This window comes from Simochromis diagramma, unplaced genomic scaffold (genome assembly GCF_900408965.1).
Source record: "Simochromis diagramma unplaced genomic scaffold, fSimDia1.1 OVJJ01000639.1, whole genome shotgun sequence".
Classification (NCBI taxonomy): Eukaryota; Metazoa; Chordata; class Actinopteri; order Cichliformes; family Cichlidae; genus Simochromis; species Simochromis diagramma.
Window position 1 is genome coordinate 1 of NW_024387437.1, and position 27,332 is coordinate 27,332.

The window sequence follows — 27,332 nt, forward strand, 5'->3', positions numbered from 1 at the left end:
AAAAAGATTAAACACATTTTAAAAATCAGGTTGTCAAAAATATTTGTGTTTTCCTTTCAGTTTTGTTCCATTTTGAAATCACATCAGGAGTGTTTCAGAGTTTTTCCTGCACTTAGCTTTTTTATTTTGGAATTTTGGATTTTCTATAAATGATCTAAGTGTCTCCCCGTTCTGCTGCTCTGCCATATACAGTTTGATGTGTCTTATCCTCCACAGGTCTGAGCTTGAGTAAGGTGTGGTTAGGTTAGTTAGCATGATGCCTGTAAACAGTGTGAGCAGCTAGCTTCTCTCTGTCCAAGTCAAAGATTAAACGAGCAGCTGTACCTGGGCCTCCTTGTTCTGATGGTTGTTTGCCCATAACTGACGTCTTCAGTTCTCACTGCTGAGTAGATCACAGCTGAATCAGTCTCTGTGGAATAAACACATTAAAATTACTGTAACAGTGCTGGTGCTATTATTACACTTTATTATTTACTTTTATGTGGCTTTTTGATAATATTAAGTGTTGCCTTTTTATAAACCGCAGTATCTTTTCACAGTTTTTCCATCCTAACACCTCTGCTGTGAAACACCGAGTGACCAGAAAGAACTGGAGTTTCTGAGAAATGCACACTGACAGTCTTCACCACAGAGCTCAAAGCAAACATGTTCTCACAGCATGAACACTATTATTAGACAAACACACTACAGTGAGAAGCTCATCAGCTTCACACTAACATGAGTCTGTGCTCTGTGGATGTGTATCTAGCATGGTGGTTAAAGGACAGTGGGGAATGAGACCTCTCGGTCTCGATCTTTGCATTCTGATTGGTGAAACTGTACTTCTTCCCTCCGCCCCCAACCCCACATATCCCCATCAGTGTTGGTCAAGTTACTTGAAAAAAGTAATCAGTAACTAATTACTGATTACTTCCCACCAAAAGTAATCCCGTTACTTTACTGATTACTTATTTTCAAAAGTAATTAATTACCCAGTTACTTAGTTACTTAGTTACTTTTTAAAAACACGATTTACAACCTGAATAGGTGAAAAAGCGATAGATCTTTCAGCCCAATTCTACTTTTTCTACATAATCCATCATACAAATGTAATCAAATGTAAAAGTCTCTTTTTTAACTTGTTTTATCAGTTTTAATCTTTTAACTTTATGCATCAAGCAAAAATTTAATTATATGCAACATTCTCTGACTTGAATAAATTAGTTTAACATTTAAACCTATTTTCTGCACATTCCAGCACATAAAATAAAATATTTTTTGTGTTTACACTCACTCTTTCAAATAGATGCAAGTAAAACACAGCAGAAAATAAATAAAGTCAAAGACTCAGCGGTCCTGTTGCTCTACTTTCACCTGTAAAGCAGGAGCAGGGTAGGCGGAGGTTTACTCTGGTGCAGGTGTGCCGCGGTCAGTTGAAGAATCCGCGAGTTTCTCTGTGAGTTTCCCATTACGTCGTTGCGCACTCGGTGCTTGCTTGGAAGTTTAGGGGTTTTTTTCGCTGTAAAAAGTTTTCTTCCCACGCACGATGGACGCTAATGTTTTTGTCACTTTTTATGGAATCAAACTCAAAGTAAGGTCAGTACTTCCACGCTTTAAAGGCTGCACGCTCATACTCTCTCCCACAATTGATATATTATCCATTGTTGATCTGCACACAGTTGTTGTCACAAACGTCGCACTTGCTAATGTCATTGTCATGAGACATTCTCGCAAAAAATCACGGTTTTAGTAATACAGTAACGCAGCGTTCCTACGGGAAATTAACGGTAATCTAATTACCATTTTTGCAATAGTAATCCCTTACTTTACTCGTTACTTGAAAAAAGTAATCAGATTACAGTAACGCGTTACAAGTAACACGTTACTGCCCATCTCTGATCCCCATTACCCCCTACCCTCCTTCAGCTACACGTGTGAGTTTTGCAACACATTCTTGAAGAAGTGTTACAAATGTCAAAGCACACAAAGTGAATTTGTAACTTCAGAGGGCGTTTGAGCACTTTACTTGTTTGAGAGGTTGTAATCACAGATTTGTAGTTATAAGTAATATCAAATCTACACATTTGTGTGTAACATTTCTGCAACTGCAAAACTGAAATACCAGGATGGAAAAAACTTTACAAATTAATTTTTTCTACACATTCTCACGTTTTATTGTGCAAACTTTCATATTTTGCAACACATTTACCTTCATATGTGTCTTTGCACATTTCACTGTTGCATGTGTGTTGATATGAGCCCTTTTATTTTGGTCACAGTCCTTTTGTGTTCACAATGACTTTAAAATTTATTGGCCACAGCCTTTGCAGTGATTACACTTATTGACTCATTTGTTAACTAATCTGACAAAAAAAGAGACACATTTTAGAGTAGTCTTCTTTTAGTGCAAGCTGACAAACTTCACCAAAGTGCACAAATAATCTCACAGCCTGAATATTATTATTAGCCAGTGTAAAACACACTGTGCTGTGTCACACAGTGTCACCTGCTTCAGACTGAATAACAGGAAGTAGCTGCTGTGTATTTTTCACAACTTCAAAGAAGAAAAAATGTTCATTGCATTAAAGAACATTTGCTCTGTTCTAAAACAGTATTAACAGTAATTAGTCAGTAGGCACTAAAACAGCCATGTTTAAAAGTGCATTCCTTTATTAAAAAAAATCTAAAATTGAAGATGCAAAAAAGTTTAAATAAAACTGTGGGAATACATATGTTGAGCAATTCTGACTCTGTTTGCAAATATACTGAGAGAATATTAGGGATGTTTAGAAGATTGATTGCAACTTTTTTTTTTTTTTTTTTTTTTTAAAAAGATAACACACATTTAGCTCGCCTCTGCACTGCTATAAACTCAGGATCAGGTTGTGCAGGCTTAGTGCAGGCGATGATGTCTGAAACATCAAATCCTTCTCTGTCCCTGTCATCTGTGTTTGGTTCCTGACATGGGGCTCAAGTCAAGAAAACTTGCCACTCTCTAAAATGACTAGATCTTAAATGATTGGATTGCACATACTAACCCACTCCCTACATGCACACAGCACGCTGCCAATCCCCCACTACCCAACTGCATCATCAGTAAGCCCCTTCCCCACATATCTGGCACATTGTTAACGTCATTTCTAAATGGTATCGTCAACGATTTATGGTGGCAGACGTCAACAAACAGGGAAAAAAAAATCCTTTTCCTTACATTGCAATTATTTTACATTTACATTTTTGCAGATAGGCTAAAGAACAGCTAACCAGATGTTTCTGTTAATCCTCAACCTACCGTTGCCGTCATAGACTACATCTTTTTGTAAACAACAAGCCTACAAACAGTGTTGGGGAGTAACGGAATACATGTATCAGCGTTACGTATTTGAAATACAAAATATGAGTAACTGTTACAGTCCTTACAGTTACAGTTACCGTTTAAATAGGTGGTAATCAGAATCAGTTACTTTGTTGAAACAAGTAGAATAAAAAGCGGTCATTTCTGGTTTCATATGTTAGTTAGGCTATCCCCTCTATACCTTCTCCAGTTTGGTGACCTGCACCACAGTCGGGTGCAGGTTTAGCTCATCTATCATATATTGCATGGCTGAGAGTGGCCGGTTTGAGTACGACATGTGGTCCCCCTTTTTTATTTTACTCAATTTCCATCTGGGATTAATACAGTTTCTCTGATTCTGATTGCTGGAAACCCAAACAAAACACGCAATAAGAGGCTCTAATGTAGGCATGCTGGTAATGTTGGTGGCGTCAGTTACACAATGGACCCAGAGCCAGCACAACAGAGCCAGCAGTGCATGGGGAGGAATACATTTCTTGGTAATTCCAACACCACTTCATAAGAAGAATGGGATAGGCGAAACTTCAGTATCATCGATGTACCATATTGCTGTTTTTTCGGTATTGCTAAAGCAGCTCATAGCGTGGGAGAAGTAACTGTCAGAGAAAAGCAGTTTACATTAATAGATGATTAAACATTTTGCTGGCAGTAATTGAAATGATTAAAGAAAATCAAACTATTTATGCACCATAATTAATAATTTTATTGGGGGGGGGGGGGTATATTGGCTGGATCTCATTATTGGTGGGGTCATAAAACCCCTAATGCACCTGGGCATACTGTTAAGCAGATAGCAAAGCTAAGCCTTCTGCTGGTAAATAGCAGAGAACATCAAGCTACTAGAATGTCTACAACACATACGGTTCTACTGCTCTTTGCTTTTCAAGGCATAAACATGAAAGACTGCAGCAGATAATTACATAAAACTAGTTGAAAAGAGGGTTTTAGTATTACTTTTTATCAGCAGAATGATCCAAGACACAGACCTCAGGAACTTTTTGTCTCAGCCTTGCTTGGTGACCCTGAGCTCTACTTTCTGAACTCTTCAATTCAATTCAATTCAATTCAATTTTATTTATATAGCGCCAAATCACAACAAAAGGCGCCTCAAGGCGCTTCATAGATACAGAGAAAAACCCAACAATCATATGACCTCTTCCATCATCACTGGGAAAAGTGTTTGTAAGGAGTGCTTTACACCAGTTGCTTTGGGCTGCATTGCTCTACTTTAGCAGCCCAGTGTTGCCTTTCTCAATGTTAGGATATAACTTTAGCAACTTCTGACAAGCTTGAAGTGTGTGTAAATGCTTGGATTTCTAGCGACTTCAAAAGTGGTCTGCTAGGTGCTGCCCTTGCCGCCATTGCTATTTATAGAGATCCTTCCCTGTGAACTACCCAGGTGTACATGCTTTTTGAATGAGGAGTAAAACTGGACCAAGTATTTGAGATGAGTCTCTCTTTTCACCAAGGCAGACCGGTACAGCATCCGCATCACTGCAGCCGCAGCACCTATCCATCTGTCAATCCCACTCCCTGTTCCCCTCGGCCGCGAACTAGACCCCGAGATGCATAAATCCCTCCACTCGGGGCAGGAACTCATCCCTGACCTGGAGTGAGCACTTCATCATTTTCCAGCTGAGGATCATGGCCTCAGATTTGGAGGTGCTGATATCTATTCCCACCAACTTCACACTCTGCTGCGAACCATTCCAGTGCGAGCTGGAGGCCATCACCTGATGAAGCCAACAGAACCACATCATCTGCAAAGAGCAGAGATAGCTATGCCACTTGCCTATGCCTAGAAATTCTGTCCATAAAAATTTTGAACAGAAGCAGTAAAAAAAAAAAAAGTAGCCCTGGAGTCCATCGGTGGGTTGGACACTGCATACTGCCAAAGCACACCCACAGGATCCCCAAGATCGGACATGGTCAAATACCTTCTCCACAAAATAAATGTAGACTGGTTGGGCAAACTCCCATGCCCCTCAAATATCCTCGAGAGTGTAAAGAGCTGGTCCAGTCTTCCACGCCTGGGACAAAACTGCATTTTTCATCTTGTTTCCGAGGTTTGACTAACAGACGGACTCTCATCTCAGGATGTAGGCGTAGACTTTCCTGGTGGAGACTGAGGAGTGTGATCCCCCTCTAGTTTGAGCACACCCTCTGATCCCCCTTTTTGAAGATGAATAGCACCACCCTTGTCTGCCAATCGAGAGGTACCCCTCCTTAATTTTTTCCTTGTTTTTTGTCAGGAGAAAGTGAAGAAATAAGGGAACACATAAAATGAGCACCTTGCTGCATTTCATTGGTATTAGAGACTGCACGGCTAAATGCAGAATTTATAAAATTAGGAACTGGCTAAAGTGATACCTGTTTTGATTTCCTGCAATTGTGAAGAACAAAAGGTTATAATTAGAATTTATAGTTAGGATTTATAAATCTTAGCTCGTTTGATCTGCTTCTACAAACAAGCACAAGCAGAAATTCTGGACTTTTAACTGTTTTTACAAGTTTTACAGCAGCAAACACCCATTATGGTCATTCGTGCTACACAAAGCAAATAAGCAATAAACTGTTAGTTTCTTTAATCCCAATGCTCCCGGTTGCTGGGTTGAAATGGAAAACATCTGGGTTAAAGAGATGTACCGCCAGATCTGTTATTCAAATATAGAGACGTGGTATCCACAGAAATTTCAAAATCTCAACTAAGCTCACAAAACCATTTCAACACCCACCAAACAGTTGAAACAGCAAATAATTAAAGAGCAGGGGCCCGTTCTTCGTACCTCGCTAAGTAAGTTAGCTGGATTTGATTGTTGACGATTTCGCGTGATCTTGGATCGTTCGGTTCCCCGAAGCTCATCCGGGACTTGCTGTCATAGCAACAGAGCCGTAGGCGTAAACCTGCTCGGGAGGTAAACAGGATTAGATCGCGGCCACGCAGGTATGTCCGCTTCATTTATACGAAAGCAACAGCGATATTCCACCACTGTTTCACCATAAATAAATAACATCAATGTAACTAAACATAATGCAGCACTTGATCCTTTTATTGATGTCACACAGATACATACAGGTCATTTCCTAAAAAAGGGAAATGTACTATTAACATTCTATTACATGTATGTGATTATTACAGATGTAATTCATATGTTAGAGTAGTAATTGTAAATTACTTCGTGTAATCAAGATGAGAGACCACGGCTATAAAAGCGAAGGTGGATTTGGGAAGTCTGTCGCAGCCATGTCCTGTCCGTATACGCGAGCCACCCATTGCGGAAGGTGCAAGATTGATAAGGAGAGTCCTCAGAATTCAGCGTATATTGCGGGACAGACAGGATCCTTTAGCTCAGCGTGACAGTGTGCTCATTGAGAGATATCGATATTCCCGTGAGGGTATTATTCACTTAACCAACTTGTTGACGAGGGGGTGCAGGACCACCACCTGTCTTTTTTTGCTCTGCCCTTTTCTTGGTTGCTGTTATGAACAAACAAACAGATTATTTCAGGGTCTCTTTCCAAGAGACTAAAAGCAATATAAGTGATAAATATTACCATTCTGTAGAATATTCTTATATTTCACTTTTACTTGTTCCCATGTTCTAGTGGGTCCTGTTGTGGCTCTAATGTGAAAGGGGATATAATATAACATATTATAATATAATATAATGTAATATAATATTGGATAATATAGTGTGATATAAATCTACCCTACCGCCTACTGGTGTTGACCAGAGGGGCCGATGGCGCAATATGGCAGCCTGGCTTCTGTCAGTCTGCCCCAGGGCAGCTGTGGCTACAACCGTAGCTGCCTCCACCAGTGTGTGAATGTGAGAGTGAATGAATAATGGCATTGTAAAGCGCTTTGGGTGCCTTGAAAAGCGCTATATACATCCACTCCATTATTATTGTTAGTATTGAATTACTTACGAGTTTAATTTGTCAGCAACTGTCTGCCAGCACTCTCTCCTTGCTTTTGCAGCCTTTGCAGTGTTCCCTTGCGTTCTGATTAAACTCTGAAACTCCTGAAATCCCTCACTCAAGAGTTCTTGCTCTGCTGCCGAAAAATACCGAGCACGCTCCTTCGACATTTTCGCCGACCAATCAGAGGGTTACCGATCAATGTTTCTACTATCGATGCGTAGCCCCTTTTACGACACCCAGTGATCTCTTACTTCATCCAGCTATACTAATCGTCAACAGCAGGTGTGTTCGGAGAACCGGAATAGCGCGCTCACGGTTAGCGCGATGATTTGGTCTTGGATGTGTCATTTGATCTTGGATGTAGTAAGCGACGTACGAAGAACGGACCCCAGGTAAACAGATTCTGCAAAAAGATGTAAACACAAAGTGTGGATCGTTCACCCGAGGACACGTACACCGACATGCCATTGGGTGCTGTCTGGCAGACATCTCACAAATCCTGAAACTGCGGTGTTTCATCACTCACCATCCAAAATTCATTGAACCAGCAGCAAAAGAAGACCATGCCTCTGCTTCACATTTGAAAAACCTTGTAATTAATTCTCTCTTACTTTGGCTGTTTTGCTTTCACCACGAATAAAAACCCCGTCCTGCAGAGCTCTGTCAGTCTGCATCAAGACCAGTTTTTAATCAACAGTCTATTTTCTGCATTATTTGTTTGCTTATTGGGCACCAGTTTTGGACAGTGTTGTTGGCCGCTGTTCAATACTGCACAAATCTCAACTTTCACAAAATATGCCAACCTTCTGTAAATTACTTTCTTATCGTTGTGGAGGGGTTTTGTCATGGCCACTGGACGGACTCACGCGCAGACAGTTCTTTCTTAGAGAATAAAAGGAGATTTATTTACAACAGGGATCACCTCAGTGCTATATATATATATATATATATGTACAGTGAGTTGGAAGGGGGGTCCAGGGCTCCAAGGAGAGAAGGGGGGGGGGAATCCACACACACACGCTTCCTCTTCCACACAGTCACCGCCACAGCTCCTCCGCACACACGCACTCCTCTTCAGCCGCACTCGCTCCAAAACTCCACACACGCTGCCACACCCGGGCAGGTCCCGTGATTTGGTCCAGAAGAGGGATATTCAGGAGGTTCAACGTTCCAGCGGTGAGCTGCTCTGTGCCACTGCCTTAAATAGCAGCTGGGGAAATCAGCCAGATCAACAGCAGTTGGACACAATCACACAGGTGCGTGGGCCAAGAGCGAGAGCCCGTAACGAGCTCCACCCAGGCAGAGAGGAGGAGGAAAGACAAAGAACACAAAAACAAAAACGAACAACAACAAAACCTGTAGCCAGCGTGAGCCAACCAGAGAGACACGGGGGCCGTGACAGGTTTGTATGTTCTGTGGGGTTTCTGTGTTGTCAGGAGACTTTGTTGGTAGGGTCTCCCATGGCAAATTGTTCCTGGGTGAGGAACCAGACAAAGACAAGTGGATGACCACAAAGCTGCCATCTCTTTTAAATTAGAACTGACAAACTTCCCCACAGACCACAAAGCACGCATGATCACACTTTTATTAGCCTGAGCAGAAGTGAACAACAGGAAGGAGCTGCTGTGGTTTCACATGCAGAACTTCAGAAGAGTCAGAATGATATTTTATACTGGAAGACATTTGCTTTGTTTAGTCTGTCTCATATCAACAAATAAATCTCAATAATCCTGCTGATAACTTGTGTGGGGAGATGAGCCACATTTGGACATTGAGCTGGTTTATTGTTCTGAAATTGCACCAGACAAATCCTTCATCACCACATGAATGCACATTATGTTTTTGACTACATGACAGGGTTAGTCGTCCAATAACTATTAATTATGTTTCAGTAAAAAATATTTTTCATAATTTTTTCTTTTAAGTTAGAGACAAGTTTAGAAATAAACACCATCTAATACTGTCTTTGCAAGCTCCTTTGACCATCTAATACACCGTTTTTTTAAACCATGAATTTGAAGCAGCGATAATTATCGTGAATTATTTTTTTATGTGCACTGAAACGAAGGAATTTACAGACTTTAATAATGTTGCCTTTATTAAAGTCATGAAAACAATTGAGAACAGATTCCACAACCGTGACTGTATTTTGTAGTGATGAATCATTGATGTTATTAAAGGACAGAGGTTCCCAACACATTTTAAATGACATTCAACAGTCATTTTGTGTGAGATTGAGTAATAGTGAGGAAGTCTCATGTGAGAACAAACTGAACTACATCAATATCAAACTGAGTCTGAACTGTTCTCCATTTAAAGTCTTGATACACGCTCAATCCTCCAGGTGGGGAAAGTTTCTGTGATCTCAATTTAGATTGCTAGTCTTTATCCAGCAACCCTGTAAGGTAATGAGCTCCTCCAGTGGGTTGCCATGGGTACACTGTTTGTGAGATGAGGTTTTGCAGACACACACTGAAGCCATACTTCCTTGGACCAACACAAACTATTCTGCTAACAAAGAAATGAAAAATATCGCCGTCTTTACATCCCTAGCTGCAAAAACATTTCTCACCCTCAGGTGCTCGGTTGTGACACGTGTAACAACCAAACTCAGGACCAGTGACATAAACACCCCCAACTGACCTCTTGATAAATATTATAATGTAGCTACATAAGAGCTGCTACTTAATCTAGCTCTATGTCTTTAGCTTGCTAGTGAAAAACTACCCTCTAGTTTATCTGTAACAATGTGACAACCCACCGTGGTCTACCCTAATCAATATAAAATAAATTGGACAAATCATAGTGAGAAACCCTCCTATCATCCTTGGGGTCATTTTGACCCTGCTGAATTGGAACTGATATTTCACATGTGGGGGGAGGGAATTTCCTGCAAGGACGTTGACAGCTCGTACAAAATTAGGGAGTAGCAAACTTATAAAAGCTTCCATGACATCCCTCTATCTAAATTACTACTCTTGGTGTATTGTGTACTCTGTAATATGTGTGCTGTCTGAAAAAGCTTCACTGTCAATCAGGTTTTGGCACAACTCTTTGACGGTGAAAGTCACATAGACGAGAATGTGTCAGAGACGGAGGATTGTGAATTCTAATCTAATGAGAATGAGAGTGTTGGCCCTCCTGTTGTCTCTCAATCACCAGCAGACACAATGCCTTCCAAAAATGGAAAGATAATATGGTCCCTTTCCCAACTTTAAACAACAGTGGAGACTTAGTGCTTCTAATATTATCAAAATGGTTCCAGGCCCCACCAGGTATGCAGTCAGCCATGTTGAGGACCTCAAGTCATCATTTGAGATCTTTATGACACCATCGATTAAAAATACTGTCCTTAGGATGACAAATTTAGAGGGGAGGTGTGTATATGGGGACAGTTGGAAAGACCTGGCCAAAAGAGTGATGGTAACATCTTCAGCGTTTGCCTTCACTGAAAAAGCAACTCTTGTCTCCTATTGGCTCAAGAAAAGGAAAAATGTCCTGCTGTTCAGCACGATGCACAAACAGAGTCGAGGACGATTTTCCTGGAGCAGCTTGGTAATACTCTGGTGAAACCTCATATTGAGAGAAAAGGGGCGCCATCTGAGAGCATCAACCACTGTTGCAGCTATTCTGAGGGACGAACAGACAAATACAAACAGCCCAACTTCTCCAATGCTAAAAACCATGGGCAGGAAATATGTAAGGTGCAGGTTTGTCCCAAAAGAAATGATTCTAAGACTAGCACAATGGAAGAAATACGTCTGCAAGGAGCATTCACACACTTTCTGCACAACAGAGGATGTGTACAAAAAAAACTTAATTGTTGGACAAGAACTGTTACATATTCTGACTATTTTACAATTTTCTGTTTCACAAATGGTTGAATTTCACCACAAACACACACATAAAACAAAAACAAACAGAAGAGCTCTGCCATTGCCGATCTCAAGCCTGGATAAGAAAGGAGGAGGGGTGAGTGAAAGTGATGTCGTGGTGACACAACAAAGGGTCCTGGGTCACAAGAAAACAGGATTCATTCTAAAGGACATGGATGGGCACATAAAATAAAAAAAAAAACATGGATGAAAGATTTTGAAGATACATTACATCTAAAATTGAAAGTTTGACCTAATGGCAGTGTTGGAAAAAAGGTCATGTCATCACCAAAACCCAATAGGGTTCATCCACTTGTGGTCATTAATGTTGACAGTAATTTTGAAAAGATTTAAATGTGAACTTTTAAAGATACATTTATTCTAAATTAAAAGTTTGTCTTGATGGTGGTGCTTGAGTTTCATTATCTAGGAGCTACTTATGTGTTCAATAACTAAATAATAAGTGTTTGACGCAAACACTTGGTCAGTAATTGTATGTTGAAGGCAAACGTGTTCGTAAGATTGAAGGAGAATGCTAATAACTTAGCATGTTAGTATTAGCATGTAGCTTAAAGCAAAGCCTGAGTGACCCATGGCAGAGACAGAAGAAGAGCAGCTTCACCTCTCAGATTTGATTTCTTTTTCTTGTCTTTGATGATGATTTTTCCACAAGTGACGTCTTCAGTTCTCACTGCTGAGTGGACTGTAGCTGGATCACTGTCTGCACAGCAAACACACACAGAGGACATCAGTGCAGGAATAACAGCTGACCATAAAGAAACTGATAATGTTTAAGAAGTGGAATTTAAAAAAAAGTATTAGTTTTATCTTTAGAGTTGTGGTCTGTGTGCAGAGTTTACTGTTTGTTCAGAAACAGGATGCTGGACGACTGCAGAGCTGTTAGCTACAGTTAACCACAGACCACAAACACACAGTCCAGCTCACAGTTCTGTGAACTTGTTAAAATTTACAAACATTTGGAAGAATATTTCAACGTAATGAAACAAAACAAATATAACTGACTCATGTCGAGGTTCACAATAGTTTAAACTCTTGTTATTTTTTCTTGGATAACTGAGTTTATAACATGAGCGAGCCCAGTGTCTGCTCCATCAGTGAAAGATGGATGTAGGCACTGTGACGCTGCTCGATAATATAATATAATATAATATAATATAATATAATATAATATAATATAATATAATAGAATGTTTGAGGACATTTCCTTTGACCTTCTTCACATAATTTATCCTGGGTTTTAGGATTATGGTTAGAATTAGATTTATGTTTATGAGCACTATTTCTTACTGTTATCATGTGATGGATGGTTTAAATTCACAGTTATAAAATAGAAAATAGAAAAAATATATAAAATACATTAAAAATGTTTAATTAAGCATTTTACTAATCTGGTGCCAGAATTTAACCATGAAAGAGTTTATATTAATACTTCTGTTTATATGCTTAATGATAAACTGTCCGCAGTGTTGACTTAGATTTCAAAGATCAAACCAAATGTAACCATGAATGTTTAACTCTGTACTTACTAATATGAGTCTCACCTTCAGGTTTTCTGTGAACACCTCGTCTCACTAGCAAAACAAGTAACACCAGTAGAACCACAACACAAACTGATCCAAAAAATGACAACACGGACAGAGATGTGGATGTAGATAGAGGTGTGGTGGTGTGTTTGTCTAAAATAAAGCAAACACAGTCATTAAGTTGTCGTCACATTGTGAATGTTGAAAGCTGCAGAAACACAGACAGGTGAGTGTGTCACCTGTGACAGTGATCCAGCTGGATGGAGACTCTCCATGACCGCTGATGTCACACTTGTAGAGGCCTTCATCAGACCTGGAAACATGCTGGATGGTCATGTGACCTGTAGGCTGCTTCCTGATGAGGGAGCCATCTTTATAGAAAGCAGCTGGGAGGTTGGAGGGAGTGGTCTTTGTTTTACAGAGCAGAGTGACGTCATCTCCCTCCATCACAGGGAGGACAGGACTCTGCAGGATCACTGATCCACCTCAACACAGAGACAAACTACAGCATTTCATCCATTTACACACAGCTTCATCAACACTAACTCCACACACTCAGCTTACCAGTGACTGTCAGGTTAACCATGTTACTGATGGGACCCTCTCTGGACTCACACCAGTAAACTCCACTGTCCCATGGGTACATGTAACCGATGTCACAGGAAGAACCATTTAATCTTCCCCACCCATCTCCACACTGACTCCTCTGTTGTTTGCTTGTGTTTCTCCTCAGAGTCCATCCAGCAGAGCTGTCGTCCTCCTCACAGCTCAGAGACACAAAGTCTCCTTCAAAGAACTGAGAGCTGCTGGGGCTCACAGTCAGACGAGCTGTGAGGGTTAAAATAAAGATTGATTATTTGTTAGACTTTACATTCTAAAACATGAACCCAATCAGGTCATATCAGTGAACATTTATCAGGTTTAAACTGTGACAGAAGAAGGTTACTGACCTTGGTTTGTTGAGCAGCTCAGCAGTGAGATCAGAACTAAAGAGAAATGACACTCAGGTTGATTAGAGGTCAGTGTTGGGGAGTAACAGAGTACATGTACCAGCGTTACGTATTTAAAATACTAAATATGAGTAACTGTTACAGTTACTGTTTAAAAAGGTGGTGTTCAGAATACAGTTACTTTGTTGAAATAAAGGGATTATACAGCAGTCCTTTCATGTTTCATATATAAGGCTATGCCCTCTCTATGTTTTACACTGGTGGAAACCCAAACAAATCACGCATTAAGAGGCTCTAAAGGTACGAGATCGTACCTAATGTCCACCCTACTTTTACTCATTTTATATTAAGATTTAAAAATCTAGTTGGTATTGGTATGGCGAGTAACCTTCAGTAATAGTAATAAATCATGCAGCAATAGTACATTCATGTAGTTGTAAAAAGCATGACAATATATTAAGTAATCCAAAGTATTCAGAAAACGTTACAAATACATTTTGGTGCATGTAATCTGTAATCTGTAATCTGTAATGGAATACATTTTAAAAGTAACCTTCCCAACACTGTTTAAGGTGAACATAAAGAACAATGCCACACAAACAGCTGACAAACACACAAACTCGTCTCTCTCTGATGAATCTGCTTATTTTCTATTTAACACCAGCAACATGTTTAAAATATATATAAGTAACAGATAAATAATGAAATCATGTTCCCGGTGTTCACTGCCTACTAGAGAAAAACAAAAAAAAAGGCATCAATCAACAAAAGTCTCATGTCAGTACAGAACAGTGTGGGCAGTGAGTGATCTGAACTTCTATAATTTTACACATTTGTCATGTAGAAAACTGAGATGTGCTCATTTTTAGTTGAAAAAAAACCCCCAACTGGTAGAAGAGTACGAGTAAGTCTTCAAACAAGTTTTATCCTAAAAGCAGCACTTGATGTGCACCAACTACACTGTGATCATGTACAAAATATACACTACATTTAAATAACACAGTAAAGTCATGCGTCCACTGTGCTGCTGTGTTGATATAATGAGTGAATGATTTGATCTTTTCACTGCCTGCTGTGTTTCCTCAACTCCTGAGCAAAGATAAAGAGTCAGTTCAGACCTGCAGTTGGTCCTCATGGTGTTTGAACTTGAATTCAGCCTGATTTGTTTTTCATGTCTTCTCCTCCATCATCAGTTATCAGGAGAGCAGACAGTCAAAGTACAAGAATTCAAACAAACACAGAGATTCTACTTACAGAGCAGACACAGCACAGATGTTTCCTTCATCGTCCTTCTCACTCATTTGAGCTTTTTTTCATTTCTGTCACTGACACCAAGTAAAGCCCGCCCTCTTCCTCTGAGCACCAGCTTTCTATTGGTTCAAACACAGAGGTGGGGACTAAATTTTAAAATCAGAAAAAAGTGATTAAAATTGCCTTAAGTATTTATCAGTTCCCTCAGATTAAAAGAAATCATAAAAATCAAATGTCCTCTGCTCTCAGTGATCTGTAGTTTGGTTGGTGAACAAATCCATGTCCATGTAGTTACGTCCCCCTCAGTGAGAGAGGCAGATATGAGCTGAAACACAGGAATCAAACAGGGACGCTGCAGTTATGGAGCTGAACTGGAACCATTCAGACACTGAGGCCCTCTGAACACATTTTAATTACAGCTGTGCAGAGACACACTGATGACTGACTGGAACACTATGATTCACATTTTACATTAACACCATCCTCACGCATGGTTCATATATGGCCACTAGAGGGAGATGTTGGACTTTAAACAGTAACATGGAAACAAGCAGATCGTCCGAGAAGTTTCATCAGTGTGATCACTCCTCCCACTCTGCTTTTTTCTTCCTTTCCTCGTTCTCATTTCCTACCTGGCATCCTTAATCCTTGATTCCTCTCCTCAGCTCTTGTCTTCGTATTTTTCAGGATTTTCTAATTTCTCTAATTTGTCCCCTTGTCTCCTCTGTTTCCTGCCTTCGACCTGATTTCCTTTAATAAAAATAAAAGTATAATATCTTGACATCCTAATGTTTTAAACCTTGTTTTAAAGTTGACAAAACTCCATCATGAACAGTTTTGTTAAAGTCAACATCCAGGAGCATCTTATGATGTCAGGTGTAACAGAGATAATGACATGTTTCATATTTACGGACACTTTTAAATAAATCTACAACATAAATTAGAGTGACAGATATCAGAGCTCACTCACAGGAGTCCTCCCTCCATGGTCTGTATATTCCAGCTGTGGCCACGCCCCTTTTCTACCTGAAGGTAAAAGGACTCATAAAGGATCCACCTTTGCATGATTCCAGCTCCTTCTGCCAGGAAGTCTGAGCTCCAGTTTTGGTGAGACTGTGGGATTGTATTTGGATGTTGTGAGGATGGTGATGATGATGATGAAAGACAGTCTGTGGGTACAACTTCATAACCAATCAAGTTAACATGTTAATGCAGTAACAGAAAACAAACAAACCAATGAAACATTGGATCCTGAGGTCACGAGTGTCACTGGTGAAGTCAAACATCAGGAACAAGTCTGAACAAACACACTAATATAAAGTGAACTGGTGTTATTGTAAACAAAGCTGATTTCACTTAAAGATCAGATGTAAGAGTGAAAACCATCCTGTGATGTTGTTCTTCTTATTTTCCCTCCAGTGTTCACACTGAATGAACCTCCTGAGTAGTTTCAATTTTACATCTGCATGAAGACCTGAGGGCTGAACTATGAAGTTATTGGGAGAGTGAGATACACGCTGTATTTACCTGGCTGCATCACCATGGTAACTGATACTGAACACATAACCTGGGCAGGAGCAGGTTGTTGTTAGGACGGGTCTGGGCTGGCTGTGTTTACTTTATTGTTTTCCTATTCAGGAACAAGAGGAAGGTTGGGCATGGCTGTAATGTGCAGATAAGGATGCTTTGGCTCAATCAGGCTGAAGTACTTAAGAAGCTGTGTGGCAGCTATTGACTATGTGCACGTTAGCATATGCTACTTCCGGTGTGGAAACTCCTGTGGGGAGCTTTGTTTCCGGTGTCCTATTCGCGCCTGGTTTACGGTCCAAAACAAGTTAAGCAAATGAATGAATCAAGCGGCGATTTACATTTCTATAGAAGTCTTGGGCATTTACCCAATATATCTGTAAATGATGTTCATCGACTTGTCGATATTTTTTCCCTGAGCCTCAGGGCAAAAGAGAAAATGGATTCAAATGTTATATTTCTCAGCTGTCCCTCGTTTATCGCGGGTGTTATGTTCTAAAAATAACCAGCGATAGGTGAAATCAAGTAGCCAATTTTATTTTTGACGGTGCAAAACGTTTCGTGGACATCATGGACATACAGTACTGCACTTCAGAGTCACACTGCTAGCGATCGATGCAGCGATTCTGTACTGTACAGGAGAGACGTCACGGAGGAGATCGTCTGCAGCGATCAGGACGCAGGACACAATGTGACGTAAAAAAAAAAAGCATGCAAACTTGCACTAAAAAATCTGCAAAACAGCGAGGTGAAAGGTGAACCGCGAGGGACCACTGTAATTTTTAAGGTAAGTCAAAACATACCCTTCGTAAATACTAATATATAGAAACCGTTACCAGCAATCATTCATTTTTTGTGTGGCTTTTTTCACGGTTTGTTAACATGCTGTGTAGGTGTGTACTTGACTAGCTGATATTAACATAACGGGGGAAACATCTGGTTTGACTATTCTTCACCTGTAGTTTGAATGCTGAACATTTGCCTGTTTAAATCATAAGACCAGTCACTATACAGAGATGTGCTTCTGAATGTGGACGATGTGTCTTCTGCTGCAGTAATGCAGTTCTGCTTGTGTTGAGTGATGTAAACAACTGATCGATCTAAACTCTTTAAACGTCAAAATTGATCATTAGATTTTTTATGACACAACAGTGGTGAGTGTTCCCACCTTCTGCTCTTTGTAACTTAACGCCATCTTTCCGTTTTCGAGATTTGGACATGATTTTGGAGTATATCTTTGCAGTAGCGATTGACCGCAAAGTAAAGCTACCGGAAATGTACAACCCCACATCCGGTCTCAAACCAGGAAGTTAGCATTTTCTCGTGCACAGGGTCAATTCTTTGCCTGATCATTGTCTGTATTTAGTGGTAACCAGTCATTTCTGTGTTTAGTTTAAAGAACTTTGTCAAGGTTGTAATCTGCACTCTTTACTTCTCCAGAGTCCTCTGCCCTCATCAGCTTTCCCAGGATCTTACAGAAGGACGTCTGCCAAGAGCTTTCTTCACTTTCACCAGCATAAATCCTGCACCCACACCTCTCACCCATCACACCTCCCACCTGTCCTCAACCCCCCACCAAAAAAGGGTGTCTTGCAAGCTCCACTAAATCCTCTCACTCATATTCAGACAGATTTCTAATCACGAGCTTGTCAGTTGTAAATTATAATTTATAATTTACAACTGAGGAGTGCAAGGAGGTCCTACTTCTCTGACATCATCACTAAAAACAGCCATAATGCTCGGGTCTTATTTTCTACAGTTGACAGGCAAACAAAAAAATTAGACAAGCAATTGGTACATCAACAGCAGATCCAGAATATGTACTGTGTCCACCGAAAAACTGTTTAAACACCATGAAACAGTTTCACCCGATTAACAGCAAAGACCTGGAGGACATCTTAGGTCAACTGAACTCCTCCTCCTGCTGTTTAGATGTCCTGCCAACAAGTTTTTTCAAAAAGGTCTCAAAGACTTTGGAGTCAGACCTGTTACAGATCGTCAACTTTTCTTTAATATCAGGTGTGTTTCCAGAACCACTAAAAACTGCTGTAATCAAACCTATACTGAAAAAGGACAATCTTGACAAGACACAAATGAACAACTACAGGCCGATCTCAAATCTCCCATTTTTAAGTAAGATCATTGAAAAAGCAGTTTCTCAACAGCTCAATTACTTCTTAACACAGAATAACTGCTACGATGCCTTCCAGTCAGGTTTTAGACAGAACCACAGCACTGAAACCGCTCTGACCAAAGTGTTTAATGACATATGTCTGAATACAGACAGTGGAAAAATGTCAGTCTTAGTTTTACTGGATCTCAGTGCAGCATTTGATACAGTTGACCACAACATATTACTCAAACGACTGGAGAACTGGGCAGGTCTCTCAGGAACTGTACTAAACTGGTTCAAAACATACTTAGAAAACAGGAAATACTTTGTATCAATAGGTAACTTCACATCTGAGCAGACAAATATCACATGTGGAGTTCCCCAAGGTTCCATCTTGGGACCCCTTCTGTTTAACATTTACATGCTCCCACTGGCACAGATTATAAAGAACAACAAAATAAACTACCACAGCTATGCAGATGACACACAAATATATATCACAATGTCACCAGGAGACCAAGGCCCTGTACAGGCTCTTGGTAAATGCATTGAGGAAATTAATGACTGGTTGTGCCACAATTTTCTCCAGCTAAACAAAAACAAAACTGAGGTAATAGTCTTTGGCGCCAAAGAAAAACGATTACAAGTCACCAGAGAACTTCAATCTATACACCTAAAAACCACAAACCAGGCGAGAAATTTGGGTGTAGTGATGGATGCGGACCTAAACTTAGAAAAACACATTAAGACAATAACAAAGTCAGCTTACTATCACCTCAAGAATATTTCAAGGATAAAAGATCTGATGTCTCAACAGGACCTGGAAAAACTAGTCCATGCATTCATCTTTAGTAGGCTTGATTACTGTAACAGCATCTTTACAGGTCTACCTAAAAAATCAGTCAGACAACTACAGCTCATTCAGAACTCTGCTGCTCGAGTCCTCACTAAGACCAAAAAAGTGGACCACATCAGTCCAGCTCTGAGGTCTTTACACTGGCTGCCTGTCCGTCAGAGGATAGACTTTAAAGTTCTGATGCTGGTCTATAAAGCTCTGAATGGTTTAGGACCAAAATACATCGGTGACCTCCTGACCCAGTATGAACCTTCCAGATCCCTCAGGTCATCTGGATCTGGTCTTTTATCAGTTCCTAGAGTCAGAACCAGACACGGAGAAGCTGCATTCAGCTTTTATGCTCCACATATCTGGAACAAACTCCCAGAAAGCCTCAGATCAGCTGAAACACTCAGTTTATTTAAATCCAGGTTGAAGACTCACCTATTCTCAGCTGCATTTGAATAAAACACCAAATCCACACTTTTAAGCTTAAATTTCAAAACTTACATTTAACTACTGATTTTATCTACTGTTCTGATTTTATCTGTTTTGATTTTATATACTGTTTTGTTTGTTTGTTAATTAGTTTGTTTGTTTGCTTGTCTTAATCAATTTTAAATCATGCTTTTTATTTGTTTTTGTCCCCATTTTTGTGGGTTTAGAGCTCTGGGTAGCTCCCCAGCTGGGTCTAGACTGGGTCTAGAGAGTATTTTAAATTCAGGGAATTTAAAATAGAAAGTAGCTCGTCCGCAGAGGGACTGGTAGCTCCCCTTACGATAAGGGTTCAGATCGCGCGAACAGGTGTGAATGTGAATGTGTGTGTGTTGTTTTAATTATTTAAAATAGCGGAAGTAGCTCGTCGACTGGTAGCTCCCCATTTTTGTGGGTTTAGAGCTCTGGGTAGCTCCCCAGCTGGGTCTAGACTGGGTCTAGAGAGTATTTTAAATTCAGGGAATTTAAAATAGAAAGTAGCTCGTCCACAGAGGGACTGGTAGCTCCCCTTACGATAAGGGTTCAGATCGCGCGAACAGGTATGAATGTGAATGTGTGTGTGTTGTTTTAATTAACGGAGCGATTTTATCTGTTTTGATTTTATATACTGTTTTGTTTGTTTGTTAATTAGTTTGTTTGTTTGCTTGTTTTAATCAATTTTAAATCATGCTTTTTATTTGTTTTTGTTTCTAATGTCTCTGTAAAGCACTTTGAATCACCTTGTTGTTGAATTGTGCTATACAAATAAACTTGCCTTGCCTTGCCTTACCTGCTGTTTCCACTTTCTCCCTGCATCACCTGAGATCCCTGGTTTGTTTCTGTGTCTTGTTATTTGTCACTTCAATGTAAATAAAGCATTTTCACTGCAGTGTGTTTGAGCTGATCTCTTCCATGGTTCCACCTCAGCAACACACGACAGTTATGATCAGAGTTTTAGTTTAAAATCAAAATGTTTTCACTGAGTCTTTTATTCAGAAGGAAGAAGAGTCACATGATAGAGATGATGATACCCAAAGTCATGATACCTGTTATCTCCTACTGCAGTTTTAGAGTTTTTTGAGCCGGCTAACATACAGGAAGATCTGACCTTTGACCTTCCTTTGTCTGCCTTTCTGGTTAAAAGTGCATCTTTATTGATACTAAACGATCCTGCATTTCAGACGTCTTCATCACTAGTTACCATGGTGATCTAGCTCGATGTGGCTTGCTAACCCAATAATCTCACTTCATAGTGCCCCACTTTGGAGAACCTTATCTGCTGAAATCAGTATTAAATATGTAAAACAGGACAATAAATAAATGGAGGAATTAACACAAATAGAACTGCAAGAAAGAAAATAATTGATTTTAAGCTCAACATAGCTAACTAAGCCATAAATCTAGCTTTGTAGTTGCAGCACTGATACAGTCATCTGGTTTTTAGTAAGTCTTCAAATAACAGAAAGACTAACCTTAAATGAACACTCTAATAAATCCAGAAATGTTTCAAACCTCAGTTTATGATAAAAGCAAAAACAACAAATCCTCACAGTGTTAATAACAAACACACTTATATTAACTCTACATTTAAATCTGAGATGACATGTCACATGATGAAGAAGTTCACATGATTTAGCTTCTCGGCCAATGACACAAATTAAAAAATAAATAATTTAAGCCAAAGTAATATGTGACTGAGACTCATTGATGAAATAACAGAGGATGATAACAGGATCAGACTAATCCAGTAGTTTATTATTTAAAACAAAGAGACACTCTTCACACTGACCTTTGTTCTCTGTCCTACATACAAACATTTGGAGTTTTCACAGCAGCAATAGGACACAAACACACATGCAAGGCCAAACATATAAAACAAGCAGCTACACTTCTTAAACACAAAAACAATGTTAAAAATGATTGAATAAAGAAAAACATTCGACATGTAAAACTGTTATTAATGAACACACAAACAAACTCTGAGTACATCATTCAGTTGTACCTGATCACTGGATCCTGAGTCAGACTTGTGATTATCTTTAAATCTACGGAAATTCATAGAAACTCAGATTTCCAGTTTCAGTGAAAAGTGTTCACACAGGCAGAGAACAGATGTTGGATGTGGAAGTGTTGGAAGCAGTAAAAACTGAGACATAACCAGTGAAAGACTGATTACCAGTATTGGGCAAGTTACTTTGAAAAAGTAATTAGTTGTAGTTACCAGTTAGTTCTTCAAAAAGTAACTGACTTAGTAACTGAGTTACAATATTATGAAAGTAACTAAATACTAGGAAAAGTAACTATTGCATTACTTTAAAAAAATGTTTAACCCTTGTGAGATTATTAGATTATCTAATGCAATTTAATGCAAATATAAATTGTATATTTTAAAACCTATGCACAAGTTTTGCAAACAGAGTTATATGCAGCTATTTACCTAAAAATGCAGCCAAGGCATTTTTTATAACCATTTCAAACAATTTAAGGAACAATCAGGTGTTCTGCATCAAATAAGATGCCACACAAATTATTTGTGCCACTCCAAAAATAGTTTCTGTCCACTAATGAGATAAAGGAGAATATCCTGATACCTGCAGGCCTGACAGCAGGAGGTGTATCACAGCGTTTACACTGTAATCTGCCTTTGGTGGCTTTTTGGCAGCACCTGTGACATTCAGCAGTCGCCTCATTGTTCTGACACACAAAACAAAACTATCAACTACACTACACTACTAACTACACTCCAAACACGCAAAATGTCACAAATCTCTCACATCTCAAACTCTCCCTCTCTCTCTTTTTTTTTTTTGCTCTATCACTGCAGTCACTACTAAAGCTTCCCTCTCTTCCCGAACAACCAAATGTCATGTTGCCATATAATTTTTTGATTGGTCGGCATGGTATGGGCTCAAATTGTGGTCATAAATATTTTGTACTTGTAAATCAGGATATGTATGTCTAAAAATAATTTGTGTGTGTGTAAAAAAGATTTGTGTGTGGACCTGCAGTTCAAAAAAAGGGCCCCTCCGACAGCCAAACCCATCTATTCTCTGATTGGATTGTTAAATTTGTGATTGACATGGCATTGACGAATCAGATGAAAGGAAGAAAAATAGGGTCAAAATTCGTACTTGTAACTTGAAACTTGAGTTACACGTATTTTTGGCTAACTCCACATACAAATCTTTTTTACACACACAAAATTTCTTTTTACACATACAAATCATTTACAAGTACAAAATATTTATGACCACAATACCACAATTTGAGCCCATAGCATGGTACATTTTGACACCAACAGGTATGAGGTGTTTTTTGTTTTCTTTACTCTTTTTTTGGGGGGGGGGGGGTTGTAAACAGAGAGTGCTTGCAAGCACAACCTATCAACTCAATTTAATAACTGGCTTTTACTTACTTTGGAGTTCCCACTTTTAACACAAAAATGGACATTCAGGGTTTTCTTGGGTTGACTTAGCATCTTGTCCCCCCAGCTCCCTGTAAGCTGAAGACACCATCAACCGTCTGTGTGTTGAAAAATAGTAACGCTTTCGCACCGCATTTTCTTGTAGTATTTCTTTGTAAATCTTATCCTGGTTTCCTGCATTTAGGTCTTTGTTCTCTGTGACCATCAGAGTGAAGAGAAAATCAGCCTCAGAACATCTTCTGGTTTATAACTAAAACTGTTTTACACACAGAAGTAAAGCCTAAGACTCGCCATCACATTGCTTACAACACTTATTTAAATAAGTAGAGATCTGTCAGTGAGACTCACAGCACTTTTTTAGCCTGTGTATAATTAAAAAAAATAAACATCACAAAAAAACACACTGAAAGAAAAAAACTCAACGGGTTTACATGTGAAACGTAGTGAATCTCTAAGGGGCTCAAGGGGCAACCATCCATGACTTCAAGTTTCTTTTAAAAATATTTACAAGTGTGGTCTCCACAGAAACCTTAGAATCTAAGCTAAATGGCAATTTAAACTATTTCTACAACCACCAAAAGACAGCAAAAACAAGAGATGATTAGAAGAGTGGTTAACGTAATTGTGCAAAAATCTGCTACGAAGCCATAAAAATATAGAACTTTACAATAACTACAAAATTTATTTTTTTATTTTTCCTGCAGCAGAAGTTACGTAGATGATGTTGGAAAATGTCAGAGTGTCAGGATCAGACTGAGAGAAATGTCTGAATCTATGTTGGATCAACTCAAACTAACTCTCTGGATCAACACAGTTTGATGAAGATGTTTGGAGCTCAACATGTCAGAGTGACGTCTCCGCTGTGATGGTTTTCTCGTCTGAAAGAGGAAACAACACAGAGCAGAGAGGTTAAAGGTCAAAGTACGTTTATGATCAGAATGATTGACTTTAAATATTTTGTTTATTTCCTTTGACATTTGAGTTTTTAGTCATGTTGGATTTAATGAACCTCTGAACATCCAGCAGCTATTTAAATATTTTAGATTACTCTTCCTTAGTAACAACTCACGACTCACAACCACCAGCTTCACCCCTCCCCCTCCAGCTGCAGGCTTTAACATTGAGTTTCCCACTCACCTGGAGGATCAACAACACTAAAGTTGATGATGCTGATGAGATCCGATGATTGTGTTCCTTTCATGCGAACACGACATTCATATCTTCCAGTACGAATCTTCCATACCAGTCGTATGTTCCAGTGTCATTAATCGTCACATCCTTCAGAATCAAAGACACGTCTCCATCCTTCATCTGTCTGTCCTGCAGATCCACCTGGTTCTTAAAAGATGGATGCTGGTTGGATCGAACAAAGTGACCATCCTGGTACGAAAGCACACATTTATCTCCCAGGTCAGCTCTGCTCCAATGTACAACTGTGATGTTGTTGTTTGGAGCTCGACATGTCAGAGTGACGTCTCCGCTGTGATGGTTTTCTCGTCTGAAAAAGGAAACAACACAGAGCAGAGAGGTTAAAGGCCAAAGTACGTTTATGATCAGAATGATTGACTTTAAATATTTTGTTTATTTCCTTTGACATTTGAGTTTTTAGTCATGTTGCTGCTGTAAGTGCAATTCTTTTCTGACAAAGTTGTACTTTGTATTTTCTTGCTCAGTTGTATATAGCATTTGTATTCTATTTTATTCTATTGTATATGTAGCCAGGTGGAAGTTCGATATTATGGGACATGCCACTGGATGGCGCTGTTTCTTTTGGGGTACCTCTGAGAGCGCAAGGGATCATGGGGATCTACAGAGACATTCACGGGTGCTAGCTTGCATTGGTTTTATGTGGGTGTGCAATGCCTTTTTTCGCTGCGTGATCTGTTTTGAATGCAAAGTGTGCAACAGTTAAGGCACCAGGAGTGGCTGCAACCAACTTCGCTGTTCATCTCAGAGGGATCTATATTCCGTTTTCTGCTGAATTAATGCACTGTATGTATTTGAATTCACACCTGTATTATACTATCTCTGTGGGTAAGAGGGAAATGTACCTTGTTAACTGTTTGATCTTGGCTCTGTATCTTAGCAGGAGAAGCCACTACAGTTGTTTTTGCACTGCTAAGTTTGTTTTATTTATGTATGGGTTTATATCAGACACAAAATGACGCTAGACGTCCTTGAGTTCCAGATGCTGATAAAGTTGGGGAAATAACCTGCAGTAGCAGTGGGTTACCAGTGCACAAAGCTGTTACTGGATAAGAACTGTCTGTAACAATTTTATTTCTTTATTTTTACAACCTTTTTTATTTTCTTCTGAGCGCTTACTTTATCATTCAGATTAAAAGAACCCCAAAGATAATCTGTGTTCTGGGCTGGTTAATTTAGCCAGGCTACACAATTTGGTACCAGGAGTGGGGTATCTGCAAAAGTGGCAGCTCAGCGATTTTGTTTTTTATGGGTTATTTTACGGTGCAAAAAAATAACTGTAGTGGTGGTCACCCGCGGCGCGAGGGATTGGAAAGGACCTGATGAGTGGGGCCATACCAGAGGTGTGCAGAGGAGCAGTGGCCAGTCTGTCCAGAAGAAGGCGATTTCGATCGAGGGAAGGATTCTTTCCAGAGGAGAAGAGGACATCAGTGGCACCCAGCTGAATAGACTGCTAAGGCAATTTCTGCATCCTGACCAAAGACTAATCTGGACACAGACATTTCATTATGTCAGACACAAACAGTGACGATGACCAGGGTTTGGCGGGGGCCACCGCAAGGGACCCTGTCACTGAGCTTCAGGCAAAATTGTCAGAACTGAGTAACAAACATGACCAGGCTATGGCCAGGATAACTGCTTTGAGTGTCGGGGCAAGTAGGTCATATGTATATCTGCCGCGAGAGCGACCTATTCAACCCTTTAGTGGGGATGCAACCGTAGATGGATGTTCTGTAGAGGAGTTTATTGATGAAGTACAGAGGGGCATCAGAACTAGAGGCTTGGGTAATGATGATCAGGTTGACTTCATTTTTTCCCTCCTCGGGGGTTCTGCACTTGAAGAGATCAAGTTATGTACTGGGGGAGAGCAGATTGAACCCAAAGAAATTTTTTGTTTTCTCAGAGAAGCTTATGGTGAGAGGCGCAGTGTAGCACAGTTACTGCAAACCTTTTTTAGCCGTTTCCAGCTAGAAGGTGAAGATTTCTTTGAGTACTCACACGCTCTGTCCCAGATCCTCCGCTTAGCCCTTAAACAAAGGCCTGATGCAGTACGAGACACAAAGATGGCAGTTAGAGACCAGTTTGTGGAGGGAGTAAGAGACTCCACTCTGCGAAGGGAGCTTCGCAAGATGGTGAGGGAAAAGCCAGAGTCTACGCTTTTTGATGTACGTCAGGAAGCAATTGCTTGGTCTATGGAAGAAAAACCTAGTGGCACCAGAGTTGCCAAGAGCAGGCCCATATTAAGTGACAGTGCGGTTGCAGGGGATCAGAGTACCCGTGAAGCTCCAGATAGGTCACCTGCAACTCTAGATGAATTCCTTAAGGTGGTTTCTGAGCAGGGCAAGGCTATTGGGGAGTTACTCAGTGTGGTTCGGGAGAGTGTTACATCCGGAGAAAGGGCCCCTAAACGTGGGATTCCCAGATCAAAGTTCCAGTTCACTGATGATGGGAAGCCCATCTGTTTCAAGTGTAAGGGAGTTGGACACATTGCTAGGGAGTGCAAAACCCTTAAGCAAGGAGCTTCTCCAGTTTCTGTTCCTGCACCTGTTCAGGGAAACTAGCTACCTCGGTTGCCAAGAGCCGGGCAATTCGAGGGGAGACTACTGGCTCAAAGACCCTAACTCGTGAGAGATTTTTTGACAGAGCAGTTGGTAAATGTCCTGAAGTTGAAATTGAGGTGGGAGGGATTAAGGCTAGAACCCTTTTGGATACAGGGAGCCAGGTTAGCACCATCTCAGAGGCATTTTTCCGACAACACCTAATGGGTGAAGATGATGATGTAACCCCTACAGCTAAATGGCTTAAATTGACTGCAGCTAACTCATTGCCAATTCCTTATATAGGTTACATTGAGCTGGATGTGCAGGTCATGGGG

The 27,332-nt window shown here is 40.0% G+C and overlaps 2 long non-coding RNA genes across 2 annotated transcripts; both read right to left on the minus strand.

Annotated features, from left to right (window-relative positions):
• Positions 1-324: 324 nt before the first annotated feature.
• Positions 325-12,960, minus strand: LOC120722429. The gene is made up of 4 exons (XR_005693452.1): positions 12,917-12,960; positions 12,696-12,830; positions 11,756-11,854; positions 325-409 (listed from the first exon to the last, which is right to left on the minus strand). It is a non-coding gene; the product is annotated as an uncharacterized LOC120722429 (long non-coding RNA).
• A 2,503-nt stretch (positions 12,961-15,463) lies between these two features.
• LOC120722428 lies at positions 15,464-24,850 on the minus strand. Its single transcript, XR_005693451.1, has 3 exons — positions 24,495-24,850; positions 24,317-24,322; positions 15,464-15,476 (listed from the first exon to the last, which is right to left on the minus strand). It is a non-coding gene; the product is annotated as an uncharacterized LOC120722428 (long non-coding RNA).
• Positions 24,851-27,332: the final 2,482 nt, after the last annotated feature.